We start from the raw sequence: 16996 nt of genomic DNA on the forward strand, positions 1-16996 counted from the left end.
AATGTGATTCATTCAAATTCATGATGAAACTGAAGGAGCCAGAATCAAAAAAAAGTGAAGATTTTTAGGATTATAAATTGTTGTAGCTGTTTGTATTTGAATGGGATTATTATTGTTTGATAAATTTTAATGTGTGTGGACGTTTATTTACTGAGTTATTTACCCGTTTACCTGATTCTAATGAAGGTTGGAGCTCAAGTCTCCTTCTGCTGCTGTTTTAATCTGCACCATCAGTTTTAGTCACGGCTGTTAGTCAGAGGACGACGGTGAGTCAACAGTCACCCTCCATTTTCATGATGAATCTCACTGTCTGAGGACGCGTTTAACTGGGTCTAATGCTCGTGCTAACTGGGGCTAATGCTCGTGCTAACTGGGGCTAATTTTCATGCTAACTAGGGCTAATGCTCATGCTAAGTGGAGCTAATGTTTGAGCTAACTTCATCATCTAGTACCACTGAAAGCCAGACTCAGTAACAGACGGTAACATGTTGAGTTTAACAGGTCGTCCAGCGTCCTCGCTGACTTTCCTCTTCTCCTCTCCTCACGTCTATTTGTGTCTCTGCATTGACTTAAGACCACCATAACTTAAGAATTTCTTGTATTTTCGACGCCAGTTTGCATCTCCAGTCGTACTTGAATCCAAATTAAGACTGTAAAAGAGAGCGGCTTGAAAAGCGAGGGCGGACAGAGGCCAGGGGCCGGCACAGAAACTCTAATCTGGGAGGGAAAAGAGCAAAAGGCCACCGAGGAGGAAGAACATGGACTGCAGGCTGCGAGCGAGGCAGGAAGCTGGTGAAAGCTGCAGATAAAGAGGGCCGAGCCGGAGGAGAGGATACAGACGCTTCCACGTTTAAAACACTGCAGGGAGAAAGGAGCTGGAAGAGGAGGAGGAGGAGGAGGAGGAGGAGCGAGAAGAAGAGATGAAGCCGCCAAGGGCTGATGAACGAACAACATCGACACAGCGAAGTCAGATCTGCTCACTCAGAGGAAACAACAGGAGTTCACTCCATACAAACACATGTTATAGGACACAAACCTCCGTTACTCCTCCAAACACACCACCACCACTCCTCACTCCCTCCTCCTCTTCCTCACTCCCTCCTCCTCCTCCTCTCTTATCTCTAATCGGCTCTGCAGATCTGCAGCAGAACAAAACACAGGATACAGCTGTCCTTCAAACTGCAGCAGAGGAAACACACACAAACACACATAAAACACACACTTCAGTCCATCTGGAGTTTAAAAATAATATAAATATGTGTCACTTCTCTCAATCAGACTGTTTGAGTCATGAATCAGCGGCTCAGATTTAATGTGAAAGTCATGTTGTATTTAAATATTCACACCGTCATCAATCTCTGTCAGTTCTGAGTTACAAAACAGATGTTTAAGTCTGTTAAGCTCCATAAATCAGGAGCTCTGTGATTGATTGTTTGTTTGTCATTTCTACGAAGAGACAATGAACATTAATGGACATCATGTGACATCTTGTAAAGGTGCCAGATTTGGCCACGCAGGCCAGTTTGCATCTGCAGTCAGTTGACGGTGGATGTAGAAAAGAAACCATACAAGCCACAGCAGATAAACTCAAATAAAAAGCAGATAAACTCAAATAAAAAGCAGATAAACTCAAATAAAAAGCAGATAAACTCAAATAAAAAGCAGATAAAACAGTAAAAAGACGTCATGACTGATTATATTCTGATTTACAGGTTTGGAGACGTGAAGTTCCTCAGAGTCCTGTTGGTTTATTGTTCCAGGTTTGTGCTGCTCGGCTGCACACAGTCTTCATCTATCTGGTGTTTGACAGTCACCTCTGACTGCAGGTCAAATATCTCCGAACTGGACGACATTTTCCCAGTTTAAGAAATCCTGTTTAGTTCAAATGTTCCAGTAATGAATTGAATTCTACTTCTTATCCAGTGTTTTCACAGTGTTTCTCAACAGCACCGGCTCACAGCAAATGTTGTCTCCAGACAGTAGAAGAGCAGGTCGAGGCCAAACTCTTTCATCAACTCTTTCATTAACAGAAGCGACGACTCAAGAAGATTCAAGAAAAACCACATGAGCAAGAACAACGGCAAGAAAAACAAGTCGGGTTTAGCCGGAAAAAGAGCCGCAACAACCACCACAGTAAAAATATGAATGATCATATTATCATTAATTAGTGAGGTAGTTCCTGCTGTAATGTGTTTCCACCTGCTGATAATCATGTGTGGTTAAATTTAAAGTGTCTGAAACTCATTAAGTTCTGTCCACAACTTTATTATTTTAATTTGTGTTATGAGATGTGAGTCTATCATTCCACCTAAATATTTAAACTCATGCATTACTGATAAATCAATGAGATGATTTGGTCAAACATGTGCAGGATGTACAGGTTTATGTGTCAATACATCTGCTTTCATTATGTTTTCTATCTGATGTTTGGCTGTTTTTTATTTATATTCAGAGGACACACAGATCTTTATTTAATGTGCTGTTACAATAAACATCTTGAACATTTTGGAGGAAAACTAACAGAACTATGAAGCCAATCTGATCTAAAACATATTTAATGTGACAGTAAGTAATAAACAGCAGCTGATCAGTCTGCCACTTATTTAATTATTTATCATTATTCCTAAATATCCATCACATCTGGAATCTGGAATTTCAAAAGGCACGAAATGAAGGAAGGTTTCTGCATTATTGCTCACATGAGACAGAACATAAGAGGACGACTGTGCAAACCAAGAGGATGGAAGTCAATGTGTTCTAGTTTCATTTCAGCCGAACATGAAACAGATCTCATGAAGCGTGAACACAGTCTCCATTCAGCACACACCCTGTTTTTTCCTCTGACCTTCCCTCTTCTCCCCAAACACCAAACACACCCTTTTCCTCTTCTCACCCCTCATCTGTCTCCTCTTCCTCCCTCATCATCATCATCATCATCATCATTACCACCGTCCTCCCAGCTTCCTTCTGTCTCTTCTTCTTCTCTGTCTTTCATGCTTCGCCCCCAGTGGGAGCTGAATCTTCGGCCTCGGCCGCCTGAGAATCTCCAAACTTCCGCTTTAGACGTCAGAGTTGGAGTTAAATACAGATGTGAAAACTCTGATTTCACTTTCACATCAGCTCCAGTCCGGTTATGGCTCAGATAATAGTGATATAACGGAAAAATAACCAAGAAGAAGCCAAAGAACACAGCGGTGGGCAGGTGGAAGGTGGAAGACACGCGCACGACGTACAGAACTGAGACCAACGCTGAACAGACGGCTCAGCATGTCCAGGCTTTCTTTAGATCAGCTGGAAGCAACAGATAAAAGCTGGTTATCAAACTGCCTCTGATAACTCAGGCTTTCTGCTTTACACTCTTCTTCTGCACAAAATCTGCCATCGATCTCCTGCCGCCTACTTCAGTATGCAGGAACGTGTCATTATAACGGAGAAATATTCAAACTATAGCTGCAAATAAAGCGAGAGGAGCTCTGCAGCTAGTTAGTTAGCTAGCTAGCAAGTTTAAATGCACTGTTTGGAGACATTTAAGGCCAGTTTTGCAATAAAAACTCATCAAATGTGAAAATCGAGTCACAAAAATAACATTTTTTCACTGTTTATTAATAAGAAAATAGTATATTTGTCCCTGATGATATTGATCAGTACACCTGTCGGTCAGCTGGAGGTGTTTAATGTAGCTGAACAGGATTCAGAGACGTCTGAAGTCGACTCGGAACTGATTTTGTTTAACATTAAATGAGATCTCAGTAAAAACATCACTGAGAATTTAAGACCTTTTAAGGACCCGCGGCCGCCTGAGTGACTCTCAGTCCTCCGGTTTATTTATAATGAAGCAGCTCTGATTTAATTCTGTGGCTTTAAACAGGAGATCACTTTAGTTTTCAGCCAAATCAAATTTAAATTAAATGTAATGATTAAATATTCGGACTAATTCCGACAGACTGATCAGTTTTCTGATCAGATGAGCTGCGGAGCCTTCATCGTCCGATGCTGCATCATCACCTGAATGCTGCAGGTTCCCATGGCAACAACTCGACGCTACAGTTTGCAAAAAATGGCCGACAACCAATAGAAACAACGATGTAGAAGTTGCTGCTGCTGCAACCGGCAGATCTTTGAATAATTAACAGGGATTATCGAATGGTGTTTTTGCTTGAAACGTACGTCCCAATGGCGTCCGTCACGTGAAACCTCACACAGACTCACTCTGTAAAAGAGACGTCTGCTAATCAGAGGATACGTTTTTTTTTTTGTTTTTTTTTGAGTCACAACCTGTGAAATGACTCGTTTCACCATCAGAATCTGCTCCATTCAGGATAAGATTTGAAAAGCCACACGATTAAATCATTTTATCACCATTCAAATTAGCAGAGGGCTAACAGGAAGTGAGCAAAGGGCTAACAGGAAGTGAGCCGGCTCTCAGGTACGTTTTGGTTTGTTTGTATCTCCAAAGTAAGAAATAACAATATACATATTTATAATATTGACAATATTCAGATTCTGGATGACGGACATTTAAGCACAAGGGTCAAAGGTCAAGGAGCAACATTATGAAGAAGATTAGTACAGAAGAACTGGACTTTGAGCAAGAAGGTCAAAGGTCGGGGAGCCCGTCTGTCTGAGCGCAGCAGCTGCAGCTCTACAAGTTAGGAGAAAATGTACGAGGTTTTGAACACAGCACGAGTGTGAAGAGAGAGAGGGAGGGAGAGAGAGAGTGAGTGAGTGGGACGAGGGAGGAAGGAAGAGAGGAAAAGAGTGACCTTCATTCTTCACCTCCACCAAGGGGGAGAGAGAGAGAGAGAGAGAAAAGACAGAAAGTAGAGCGGGAGTAAAAGGAGGACAAATAAAAGAGAGAGGGAGAGAGAGAGAGAGGGGGGGGGGGGGCGAGCGAGGCAGTATAATAACAGTGAGTCTCTATTGTGACGAACAGAGGGCTGATTGTTCCCGGCTGTGACTGGAACCACACACTGAGACTCACTGGGAGCACTGGGAACTCTGGGTAAACGGGGAGAGCACGCTGGGAGCGCTGGGACGTACAGTAAAGACGTGGAGGGGGGGGGCGGCTGTTGTTTCTGTGGTGCATTCAGGGGCCGTGGGATCTTTTAGATTTACACAACATCACAGTCAGCTGCCTGTTTAGCAGACTACCGAGGAAACTTTTTACTTTTTTAACTATCTTAAAATTAATTTGGAAACTTTTAGCAACCTTAGAAGTGACGCAAATGCTGAAACGCATGTGTTTTCCCTCTAAATCATGCGAAATAATCAATAAAATCTAATAATTGTACACAAAAATATGAATAAATCAAAACATTTTGCTCATAAATGAATATATCTTAAGGCCTAACTGCCTCCTTTACTATCCACTTAATACTATCCACCTTCTAACAAAGCCGCCGGTGGGCAAAACAATCTGTTAAAAAATAAATTTAAAAAAAAACAGACGTATAAGTGTGTGATAAAATAAAAATGAACAGATGAAATAAATCACTGACGTCGTCTTGTACTTCACATAATGATGCAGTTTCATGTCGTTATGTTACGTCATCACAACGACGTTTAGCAACTTCTAGGAACAAAGATCTGCAGCAACTTCCCCTGGAAATGAGCCGACAACGCTTTCTGACAACAAACAGCGAGTTTAGAACGTCCAGAGCTTCACGTTAGCACATGAACGCCTCACACACACACACACACACACACACAGACGTATGTTCGCTGGCTGCAGGGTGTAATTAAGGGGGTGAAAAATGCAGATGACAGTTCACTATGCAAGAGAAATAAAAATAAAATCGGAAACAAACAAGATGAAGCAAACGTGACATCTGCTGCTGCTCAGATTTAAACTCCTAAACATCATGTAAATAACAACCAGTTACTCATCAGCAGTTACTTTCAGTACAGGAGCTTTTTAAAAAAAACGGTAGAAACACTCAGAGGAGCAGCCAGTTCACAGCTCGGAGGGATTCACTGACCATCAGCAGTCCGCTAACCTCCACACCTCCATCTTAGTCCTGAATGAGCGCCGAGCAGCAGCCACCAGATTATATTCCTGTGAGGGAGCAAACAGTTCTGGGATCAATAACGGTGATCCCCCTACAGCAGCGTCACTGACTGATGTTGAGACATTACTGTGCTGCACAACGCTCAGACTCTCTGGTTTATGTGACTGTTAGTAACGTGATCCTTTGGGAAACAGGTGTTCTATCTCTCTCTCTTCAAAGACACCAGACTCCATTCATAAAAACAATAATTTTACCTCACTGACCACAGGACTTTGTGTCTTTGAGTCACAATAACGCACCAAACTAACGGATTGAAGCAGCAGCAGAGCAGCAGCTCCTGAGTCCTGTGAGCTAAAATCCCTGTTTTAGTGAATGTAGTCTGGTGTGTGTGCAGAGAGCGATATAACGGCTGTTTGTGGTTAAACCAAAAGGATCTTCCAGGTCTCTCTCTGTAGGGATCCTTTCCATGATGCTGTCACACACTTAGAATAACACTCTGAGCCTGTCAGTGGATCAAACAAGCTCTTTTAGTGGACCTACTGTGATGATTTGAGTCGCCCTAAAGGGTCACGTTGCAGCCTGTTTTGCCGTAAGACGATTCCAACACATTCAGAGCCAACTTCACTTTTAGACACCAGGATATGTTCAAATGAGGCCCAGGGTTAAAAAATACTGGAAGTAACCTTTAATGCCAACATTTAGTGGTTCCAGCTCTTCCAAATGTCTCAATGTTTTCTGTTTTCTATTTCAGTAAACTGATTCTCGTCGTGTTTTTAGACTGTTGGTCGGACAAAAGACGTTATAACGGGCTTTTTCACTATGTTCTGGCAGCTTATAGACAAAATTATTCATCAATTAATCCAGAAAATGGGGTTATAGTTAGTCAGCAGATTAATCAGCAGCCCTGCAGACAGCACAGGTGGAAATCTAGGTGGTTTCTATGGTGTTACCAGATGGTTGCTATGGTGCTACCAGATGGTTGCTACGGTGCTACCAGATGGTTGCTACGGTGTTACCAGAGGGTTGCTACGGTGCTACCAGAGGGTTGCTAAGGTATTGCCAAGTGGTTGCTATGGTGTTACCAGAGGGTTACTTGTGCTCATTTCTGTGGAGCCCAAAACTTCTATTTGCTTTCACAGTTTCCAAAAACTACACATCGGATCCCGGAGCTGATGTCCAGTCCTCTGTGAGCGGTTTTCCTGGTTAACAAGTAACAATGATTTTTGGGTGAAGTGTCCCTTTAAAGCATTTTCACCGCCGAAGATGAAGTATGATGACGTGTGAGGTTTCCCTGCATTTCAGCCTCCTTAAAACAAGTGAGCAGAAACACCAGTTTAGCTGAAGACAAAGACGAGAACTTCCAAAGAAGAAGAAGAAGAAGAAGAAGAAGAAGAAGGCTCCAAGAGAACAGACTGTGAAATCTGCGGTTTGCTCCTTTAAGTCTGAACCGTGTCCAGATTCAGAGCTGAAGTCAGACGGCGGGCAGCGGTTACATCACTGCGGTTTGTCTCAGGGAGTTTCTGAAGAAGAAGACCAGTCGGTCCGACTTCCTGTTACTGTTCAGGAGAACAAGTGGCAACATACAGTGTGTGTGTGTGTGTGTGTGTGTGTGTGATGTAACTGCTGTTGTAATCAGCTGACGGTGATGTCGTTACGCTGTAAATGTTGTGAAAACGTCTGACTGGTAGTAAAAGAACAACAATCGAGAACAAAAAGAGCAAAAGAAACACAACGTGCGTGTGTCACATGACCAATATCTCACATTGTGATGTCAGCAGGTCATTTCTTATGTTCGTTTGTGTGAACATGACTGTCATTGTATTTCCTGTTACATTTGAATCATACACTCAACAAACACTCGTCAAAGCCACCAGACTCCATTTACAAAAACATGAATTTTACGTATTAAGTCACAATAGCACAAATAAACAGGCAGCGGTAGACCAGCAGCTCCTGAGTCCTGAGAGCTAAAATCCCTGTTTTTTTGACTGGAGTCTGGTGTGTGTGCAGAGAGCAAAGTAACGGCTGTTTGTGGCTAAACCAAAAGGATTCCACTATTTTGCCAGGAGAGAGGAAGAGGTGGAGTTTGTGAGAGCCGTTAGCTTGCCAACCCAGTGAGCCAAAAAGTCCATCGTTCCTCCTCATCTGTCACCTCTATCCTCTACCTCCATCCTCCTCATCCTCCACCTCCATCCTCCATCTTCCACCTCCATCCTCCTCATCTTCCACCTCCATCCTCCTCATGTTCCACCTCTATCCTCTACCTCCATCCTCCTCATCCTCTACCTCTATCCTCCTCATCCTCCACCTCGGTCCCCGGGAGCCCATGCCGGATGGATTATGGCAGTATGGAGCTTCACTAAGCCGGTTTATCAAACTTTCCATCAGAAACAAAGAGCTGCTGACATCACACTTTCCACCACAGGATGAAGACCATGCACGCTGGCTGAAAGCTCGCCTCTGGAGGCTGATAGCAGCTGACACGACCTCTCACTCCTCACAAACTTTCAATGGCTGTTTTTGGTAATTATCTGTAACAGCTTTAAGCATCAAAACCGTCTGCCATGTGCCAAATGAGCAGAGAGGAAGAAGAAGAAGAAGAAAAGGAGGAGACAGAAGAAGAGATGGAGAAGGAGAAGAAGAAAAGAGGAGATGGTGGAGAAGGACCAGATGAAAAAGAAGGCAAGAAGATGAAAAGATGGAGAAAAAGATGGAGGAGAAGGAAAAGCTCTTGAGGGTTAATCAGGTTTATTGTGAATCTGAAACAGGAAGGCGAGTTTCCTTTTTACAGGATGTTTGTGTTGCATGTGAACGCCCCTCCTGTTCGTGTCGGAGCTCTGAGGCTCCAACTGATTCAGGTCTGAACTCTTCATCATCACCATCATCATCATCAGAGTGTGTTAATCCACAGCTTCACAGATTATTTACATCTAATTATAATAATCAGAGCTGTTTTATATTTATATTTCATATCAGAGTGAGGAAATATTTTAATAATGTCTTTTATTCACTTCAAAATGTTATGAATTATTTTCAGTATTAATAAAGATGAAGATCTTTAAATTAACTCCTAATTCAGTCAATAAAATAGTAAAAAACTGATAAACAGCAGAGAACGAATGAAGATTATTCTGGATTATTCTCATCTCCTAAATGACTGATAATATTTAATATCATATAAATATAGGAGGAGATTTGGTGTCTGGGTTTGAGACAGTCAGTCAAATTCATTGATCTATTAGTAATTCACACAGTTTTCAGAGTTAAGTTTAGGAAAAGATCCCAGTTTGGATTAAAATAAATCAAATTCTAAAAGTCAAGCAACTTTAAACACAGCAGACTTTGACTGTTTACACTTGGTGTGGATCTTATCTGCCTAAATTATTTATTAATCACATATTTATTGATTATTTGATGTTTTCCTGTCGCTCTGTAATAATTCATGTTTAATTCATCACTGAGCTCCAGTTTGCGCCCAAACTTCCTCCGTGCGTCACTCCGTCAGTTCACAGCAGCAGATCCAGCTAAAGAGCCTCAAACCCGGACAGGAGACCACCACAGGGGACCCCCGAGGACCCGGACCCGGTGGAGGACGAGCCACCTCCCCCCGGATCCACAGACCGACCGGACCCCCATCAGCTCTGGTGCCAAGACATTCAAAGAGCCTCACCTCTGATCCCGTCCGGTATCTGGTCCAGCTCCTGGTCCAGCTCCTGGTCCAGCTCCTGGTCCAGCTCCTGGTCCAGCTCCTGGTCCAGCTCCTGGTCCAGCCCGGGGTCTAGTCCCTGGTCTAGTCCCTGGTCTAGTCCCTGGTCTAGTCCCTGGTCTCTGTCCCGGTTAGTGCGCCACTACAGTCCGGGGCAGCTCTCACTCAGACTGGGAGTCCTGGGAGGAGAAACTCTTGATCCGCTCTGAAAGACATCAGGTTACACAAAATAATGTCTGTTGCAGCTTCCGGCCACACCTTTCAAAATAAAAGCAACAGGAGAAGGAGGGCATATACCACTTCCGCTTTCTCCTCAAAATAAAATACACAAGTGAGAATATGCTTCAGTTATTTTATATAATCAACAATAATAATGATAATAATAATCTAGTGAACTAATACATTAACATTAAACAATACAACAATGTATTTAAGGTAGAAATAAATATATAATAAAAACTAATAAATAAAAAATATATATAAAAACTGACTGAAAAAAATGACTCAATTCAAAATCGATTAAAATATTATAATCATCAAAACTATGATGAAGTCACATCATAGTTTTTGAATTATTGGTTTAAAAATCAATTAAATAAAAGCATAACTGAAAAGAAAAATAAGAAATCTGTGTCACCATAGGTTCATTGTTCCAGTTTCTTAAAAAAATAAAATAAACCACACACACAAATTAGACTTAAACTAGAGTTAAAATAATAGCCTATTTGGAATAATCAATTTTAACTACTTCAAACTAAATAATCTTTCTGGATTTATAATCTCAGGTGTAAAGTCTATGATTTGTTGGTGATTTTTCTTTTAAAAAGTTTATTAAACACGTTTTATTTTGAAGTTTCTGTGCTGTTGGTGCTGTTTCCTGTATAGACCCCGCCCCTCCCCGTGTCCTCTGTTCCCATTGGATAATTGACAGCTGTCATGAGGTGGTTTAAATAAAAATCAGACTCCTCCAGTCGGTCACTAACTTTGATGCCAAGTTGGATTTTTTCCTAATTCAGCCCAGCAGCTGTTTTCCTCTGTAATCCCTGTAATCCTGCCGGGACCAGCCGACACACGGCAGGAAGTTTTTATCTCCATCTAATCCCAGACGCCGTCTTCTTCATCATCACCAAGACTTCGTCTGCTTTCACTCAGCTTTCTTCTTTTTCTCCCTTCAGCTGGTCTGAAAGTCCCTCAGACCGGAAACAGGGACTTTAAGATTAAGATTAAGATTAAGACATCAAGAAAATGGTTAATTCTCAGTCACACTTTAACACACACACACACACACACACACACACACACGGGATCATTCATATTAAATCAATTATTGTGACACACACTCCCACAGGAAGTCATTACCTCCGACGTCCCTCCAGAATAAACCTCGAGAAATCCACTTAAATCTGTCATTTCTAAAAATCGTACATACCCATGAAGAAAATCCAAGGACTCAGGAAAGATGCACCTCAATATTTACTTTATTTTAGGCCCGACGACACACCAGCATGTGGCTGCAGCTCAGTAAAAGACTCTGACGCTTCACTCCACCGCCTTAAATACCTGCTCCTATCAGGCACATACCACCTGACAGGTAACTCCTAAAACACACCCACATCAATAAATACTGCATATTTACATAAAACCATGACCAACCGAACCTATATATACTAAATAAGATTTAACTAACCAAAACCCTATTTAATAAACACCCCTCTAACTACTTTACATTATTATTTACATCATTAGAAAAGAAACTCCCCTCTACCCACTTCCCACATGGCACCTTCCTCCTGGAACTCATGAAAGGCGTCCGAACCTCTGGGGAAGACTTTTGCCCGGACACCGTGGGAGGAAGAGGACAGCTCTCCTTCCACCTCATTCATCGCCCTGAATCACCTGCCAGCTTCCTGTTCGCAGGTGAGGCCCCGGATGGAGCGGCCTGGTTTACAGCTGCACCACGTGCTCCAAACAAAGAACTACACTGCCTGTCCACCTGGATTTAACGAAGCAAACAGGTAAGAGCCTTCCGTCGGATAATTACTGCACTGATGAATGTGTTTCAGCAGGCAACAGCTTATTTAACCTGAGACTCTTAAATTAGGGCATAATCTGGAACTGAACTGTGAAATACTTTAATATTTTTTTAGATGTCTACATCTTTGCACGTTATATTTGCACCATCCTTTTTTTGCACTGGTGAACTGCAATCAAACTCTGATACACGGTTTGTTTCTTTTCCTTCTTAAATTATTAGAATAGAATAGTTTTTATTGTCATTGCATTGTTCAATACAATGAAATTTAAAATGCTCTTCACTAATCACTCACTCACTCACTTCTTCTGGACGTTGCCTTTTTTGTATTTATAATTGTTTTTGTCTCTGTGGTGAGAAACTAGCAAAGTAAGAATTTCATTGCTCAGCGTCACCACCGTGTTTTTACTGTGCACATGACAAATAAACCTCTTGAATCTTGATGCGGTGAGCAGCTTCTCTTTTCTTAAACCACCATGTTGGAAGAGGAAAGGGTGTTAGTCTGTTTCAGAAGAGGTCAAATTAACTGAGGAGATTGCTGAAACTACTAAAATCGGGTTAAGAACCGTCCAACGCATTATTAAAACCTGGAGGGATGGTGGTGAACCATCGTCTTCTCAAGGGATTGGGACTAAACAGCTGTTTAGCCCTGAGAAAACCACTGATCAATGAGGCTAATCTGGAAAAAAAGGCATTAGTTTGTGAGGGAGCGTAAAGATTGGACTCTGGAGCGATGGAGGAAGGTCATGTGGTCTGATGATTTACCGTACAAGCCGCTCTCCCGTCATCAATACAAGATCTTGGCGGGAAATTAATGCAATTCTGGATGGAAATAAGTGTTGTGACATTGTGTGGCAGTGTATAAATCAATAAGCAGCTTTCCAGATCAATGGGTGTTTGTTCAATTCCAGGGTTTAACTGTTCTAGTAACGGCCGTCCGTCGTTACGTCGACACTGACGTTATGTGATTCATGTTTTCAGGCTCATTTGGGGGAAAATTATTGGGATTTTGTTGTCGACAACACGACTGGACGTTCTGTATTGATTATCCTAAAAGACATTATCAATAAAACTGAATGTAATAAGGAGTCTGAAAGGTCCCAGATTCTGCTCTTTGTCAGGTTCTAGAAGATGTTTATGTGCTTTAATGTTAAAAGCAGATTATTTTTGACAGACGGCGAGGTGGGCGGGGACAGTCGGGCCGGATGAGGTCACGTGATCAGCAGAGCGATCCCCTTATGACATCACAAAGGGAGCCAAATCTGAACGGAGCGTTTCCACTGGAAGACGGAGCAGAAGAGACGGCGTTTACTTTATGGTTTGATGGTCTGTGGATGTTTATTGATGCTATTTATCATGTTTACATTCTCATATAGATTTTATTCGATTTTTCATTATTTTTTTTACACATTTTGAATTGTTAATTGTACAGATTCTCTGTTTATTAACACTAAATGTCTTCTTTTTATAGAAGAAGAAGAAAATAATGAAATCAGTGTTGGCACGGACAGTGAACTCATCACCTGACGATTCTACAGACTGCCCCTTTAGTGACAGCAGCAGTATCAGGACTGGGTTTTCGTGGACGGGCGGACAGCGGCGGTGAGGAAGTCCTCCGTGAACACCGTGTCCTGTCCTCTGCCAGCAGTAAGGAGCTGGACAGCGGTGGAGTTTCCTCCTCGCTGCCCAAACAACAATCAGAGCTCTGCAGACAGGAAACAGGAAGCGCCTGAGACAATACAGCTCCAGAGAGGATCCGGAGCCCAGCTGCATAGCTCAGGCACGAAAGAAGGATGCAGTCGCACATAAAGTTTCCCTTATCACCACAGGAAAAACACACTGCAGAGCCTCTGAATGCACCACGCTCACAGGGCCTGGGATCGGCCTGCGGACGCCTTCACTGACCCGCGTCTGCTCACGGAGCTTTTTTATCATCATTAACTTCTTCTTCACTGTCTCGTAAATCCTCCTGTGCTCCAATCCAACGTGTTTTTCTCACAAACTGTGAAAAAGACAAACACCTGAAACACTCAGGAGGTTTGCCTTCACCTTGTGTTTCACTTATTCCAATATCTTACCAACAGCGCCACCGTGTGGTCTGAAGCTGCTGCTCTTTCAGCTGTGGATCCACTCAGAGACGACGACAGATCATTTTAATCAATCAGCGATCACACAGATCCTCTACGTGTTTGTTTAGGATTTTAGCTGCTTCTGTCACTCAGATTAAGATGAAATTATCGTAGAATCTGAGACTTTAAAGCTGAATTTGAGTCACAATCACAGAACTTTAACTTCGTTTAGTGAGCTGTCGTCTAATCTGAAAGGTTATGGGAGTTTATATGGAGATCAGTGGGATTATATCAGGGATTATTAAGATATTTTAGAGCTTTTTTAAGAGACTTAAGTATCAAAGTAAAAGTACTCTTTATATATGTAGTAGTATTATATAGTACAACGCCTCACTCTGAATGTACATGTTATATATTATTATTATTATTATAAGACTCTGGACTCACCTGCTGCAATAACTTACCTCTGTGTAATAATTTGCAATTTTTAATACATTTTTATACATACTTTATATATTTATAGTTTTACTTTGTGTTTGAAGTTTATTCTTATTCTTTTGGAGCTGTGTGTAACAAATGGGGATTATTAAAGTGATTCTGATGTTTGTGGATTAATATTATATCTAATCATGTTATCATGATTCTTTAAGATATATGAAGACCTGTGTGGTTTTATGAGGGATAATTAAGATAATTTGAAGCTTCTTTAGAGACGTCTGTCCGTCAGCAGTGCTGGAAGTATTCAGATTTACTTAAAGTTTAAATACCACACTGTGAAAATACTCCACTATGAGTAAAAGTCCTGCTTTCCAAACCTCACTTCAGTAAAGTAAATGTGAAGTATCAAAGTAAAAGTACTCACGCTGCAGTAAAATGTTCCTGTCAGTGTTTGTGGACTGATGTCACAGTCCCAGGTGCTCCACACCTGATCAGTGCTGGATGAGGCCCACCTGGCTCAGGGGGGGGGCCTGCACGGAGAGACGAGGCCTCTGGTTGAGGGCTGACGCTGCAGCAGAACAGATAATAATCTCATCACATACCGCATTCAATACAAAATCCTCCTCCACACATACAAAGTGTGTGTCGCCCCTCCATACCTCTCTGACATCATTCACATTTCTGTACCTGCCCGCACCTCCGATCCTCTTCCTCTGTCCATCCCTCTGTCCCCTCTGCTCGCCTCGTCACCATGGGGGGCCGAGCATTCAGCTGACCTCCGCAACACTGACTCCTTACCCCTCTTTAAAACCAGACTCAAAACCCACCTGTTCAAACTCTCCTACTCCCTCTGATCTTTGCACTGTCTTTGTATCGTATTGTTTGTTTGTTGTAATGCACTTTTTATTTGTATTTTTGTAAGGTGACCTTAAATAAAATGTATTATTATTATTATTATTATTATTATTATTAAAATGAAGAGAAAACTGCTTCTGTTTCTACAAACTGAGACTTAAATAAATCATCTTTGCAAAGACTCAACGTGCTGTGATGGATAACAAGGAGAACAAATAAAGAGTTTCAGTGACGGAAAAATATCAGCTTTATTGATAAAAGCAGGATGAGTTTGACAAAACAAAGATTCATCAGATTCACGTTTTTTGATCAAACTTCAGCCTGTAGAGGAGATTAAACAAGAACAAGATCTGCTGAACTGATTTAAAACATAACATTCAGAGAAAATCTTAAATTAAAGTAGAAGAAATGGAGATTTGTTTGTGTTGAGGCTGTGATGAAGTGATCTGTCCACTGGGGGGCGCTGCAGGATCTCCACTACATTAAAATACCAACAAATACATCAAATACATCATCTAATAAATAAACTTGAGGGGTAAAACATGAGGCTGAGGTCTGACAGGAGAAACTTCCTGATATAAAATCAAAAACCTGGAGGATTTTTACAAATAATCTGACACCCAGCAAGAACAAATGACATCATTTTTCTCTTTGTGGTTTGTTTTAGCCCAATAAAGATGAAGATGCTTTCAGATCAGACCGTTCAGTCACAGTTTTTACTGAAACTGTGAGTGTCGGCCGCTATTCAGCTGTTTCCTTCCAGTCTGGTCATGTAGAATAAGAATTATAACTTATAAAGTTTATGGCTGAATGGTCATTTACTTGTAAACTTACTTAACTGATAAATATATCTGTATAAATATCAGTTTTCTTTTATCATCATCAGTTTTCAGTTTATTTAGGTTTATGCACCAAAGCTGCTGGGTTAGGTTTGAATAAAAGCTTGAGGTGTGTTTGTCTAACCAGTTGCCACCGCTGGCTCCACAAAGATGGCGACGCCTGTAAAGTGTGGACGCATAAAGAGACGTGGATACAGAGTTGGAGGCTTCGTTCATTCCTGTGAAAGCTGCTCGGTGCCGCACGAAGCCAAAAAAGTACCTGAATCTCCCGCAAACAATCAGAGGCAGCGGAGAAAGAAACTCATGCATCACCGCTGGCTCCAAAACCAAGATGGCGACAAGCATAAAGCCAAACTCGAGGCTTCAAAATGGCGGTTACGGCTACATCCGGTCCTTACACACAGTCTGACACACACCTGAGCTCCACCCCCACAGGTGTTCTCAGTCACTGTACCGTTACCTGGTCAGAGTCCACTACACACACACACAGCATGGATGAAAGCATGCTGCATTACTTACTAAAGAACATGCATTCTTTAACTGTCCATAAAAAACTGCCTTTAAATGAGAGATTCCTCCAAATGTTTTAATTCTTAAATCTTAATCTCTTCTATTTATAAAATCATGTGAGTAAATAATGCATCCGTTCTTATTTACTAAGCTGATCAACATTTGAACATCTATCAAACTGTTTAGACGATCAAAGAATTGTTTCTTTATCAAATATAACAGCTTTAGGTTTTAAGTTGCTCCTCAGACAAAACAAACAAAATGAAATTCACTATTAATTTTACAGACTAAACTATTAATCAGCTATTTGAGAAAATAATCTGCAGATGAATTGATGATGGGAATGATTAGTCTTATACGTTCCTCTTATTGTTGCAGTGAACAGTAGAAGTAAGAAACGGCCGTATTAGAGCATGCAGTGTGATGAGCTCTGCTCACAATCATCAGAAATAAATCATCTTTTTATTTAGAGATTGCTGAATTCTGATCTGTTTCTGTAACGCCACTTTCAGGAGAAATAAGGAACAAAATAATTAATC

General features: G+C 41.5%; 1 protein-coding gene across 1 annotated transcript in view; it reads right to left on the reverse strand.

Annotated features, from left to right (window-relative positions):
* arap3 (ArfGAP with RhoGAP domain, ankyrin repeat and PH domain 3) overlaps window positions 1–6022 on the reverse strand; it is a 37780-nt gene extending 31758 nt beyond the window's left edge. The window contains exon 1 of the mRNA XM_070836328.1: window positions 5979–6022. The gene's annotated coding sequence lies outside the window, so the exon portion shown is untranslated. The remainder of the gene's footprint in view (window positions 1–5978) is intronic.
* Between the last annotated feature and the right edge of the window lie 10974 nt (window positions 6023–16996).

Source organism: Pempheris klunzingeri, chromosome 9 (genome assembly GCF_042242105.1).
Source record: "Pempheris klunzingeri isolate RE-2024b chromosome 9, fPemKlu1.hap1, whole genome shotgun sequence".
Lineage (NCBI taxonomy): Eukaryota > Metazoa > Chordata > Actinopteri > Acropomatiformes > Pempheridae > Pempheris > Pempheris klunzingeri.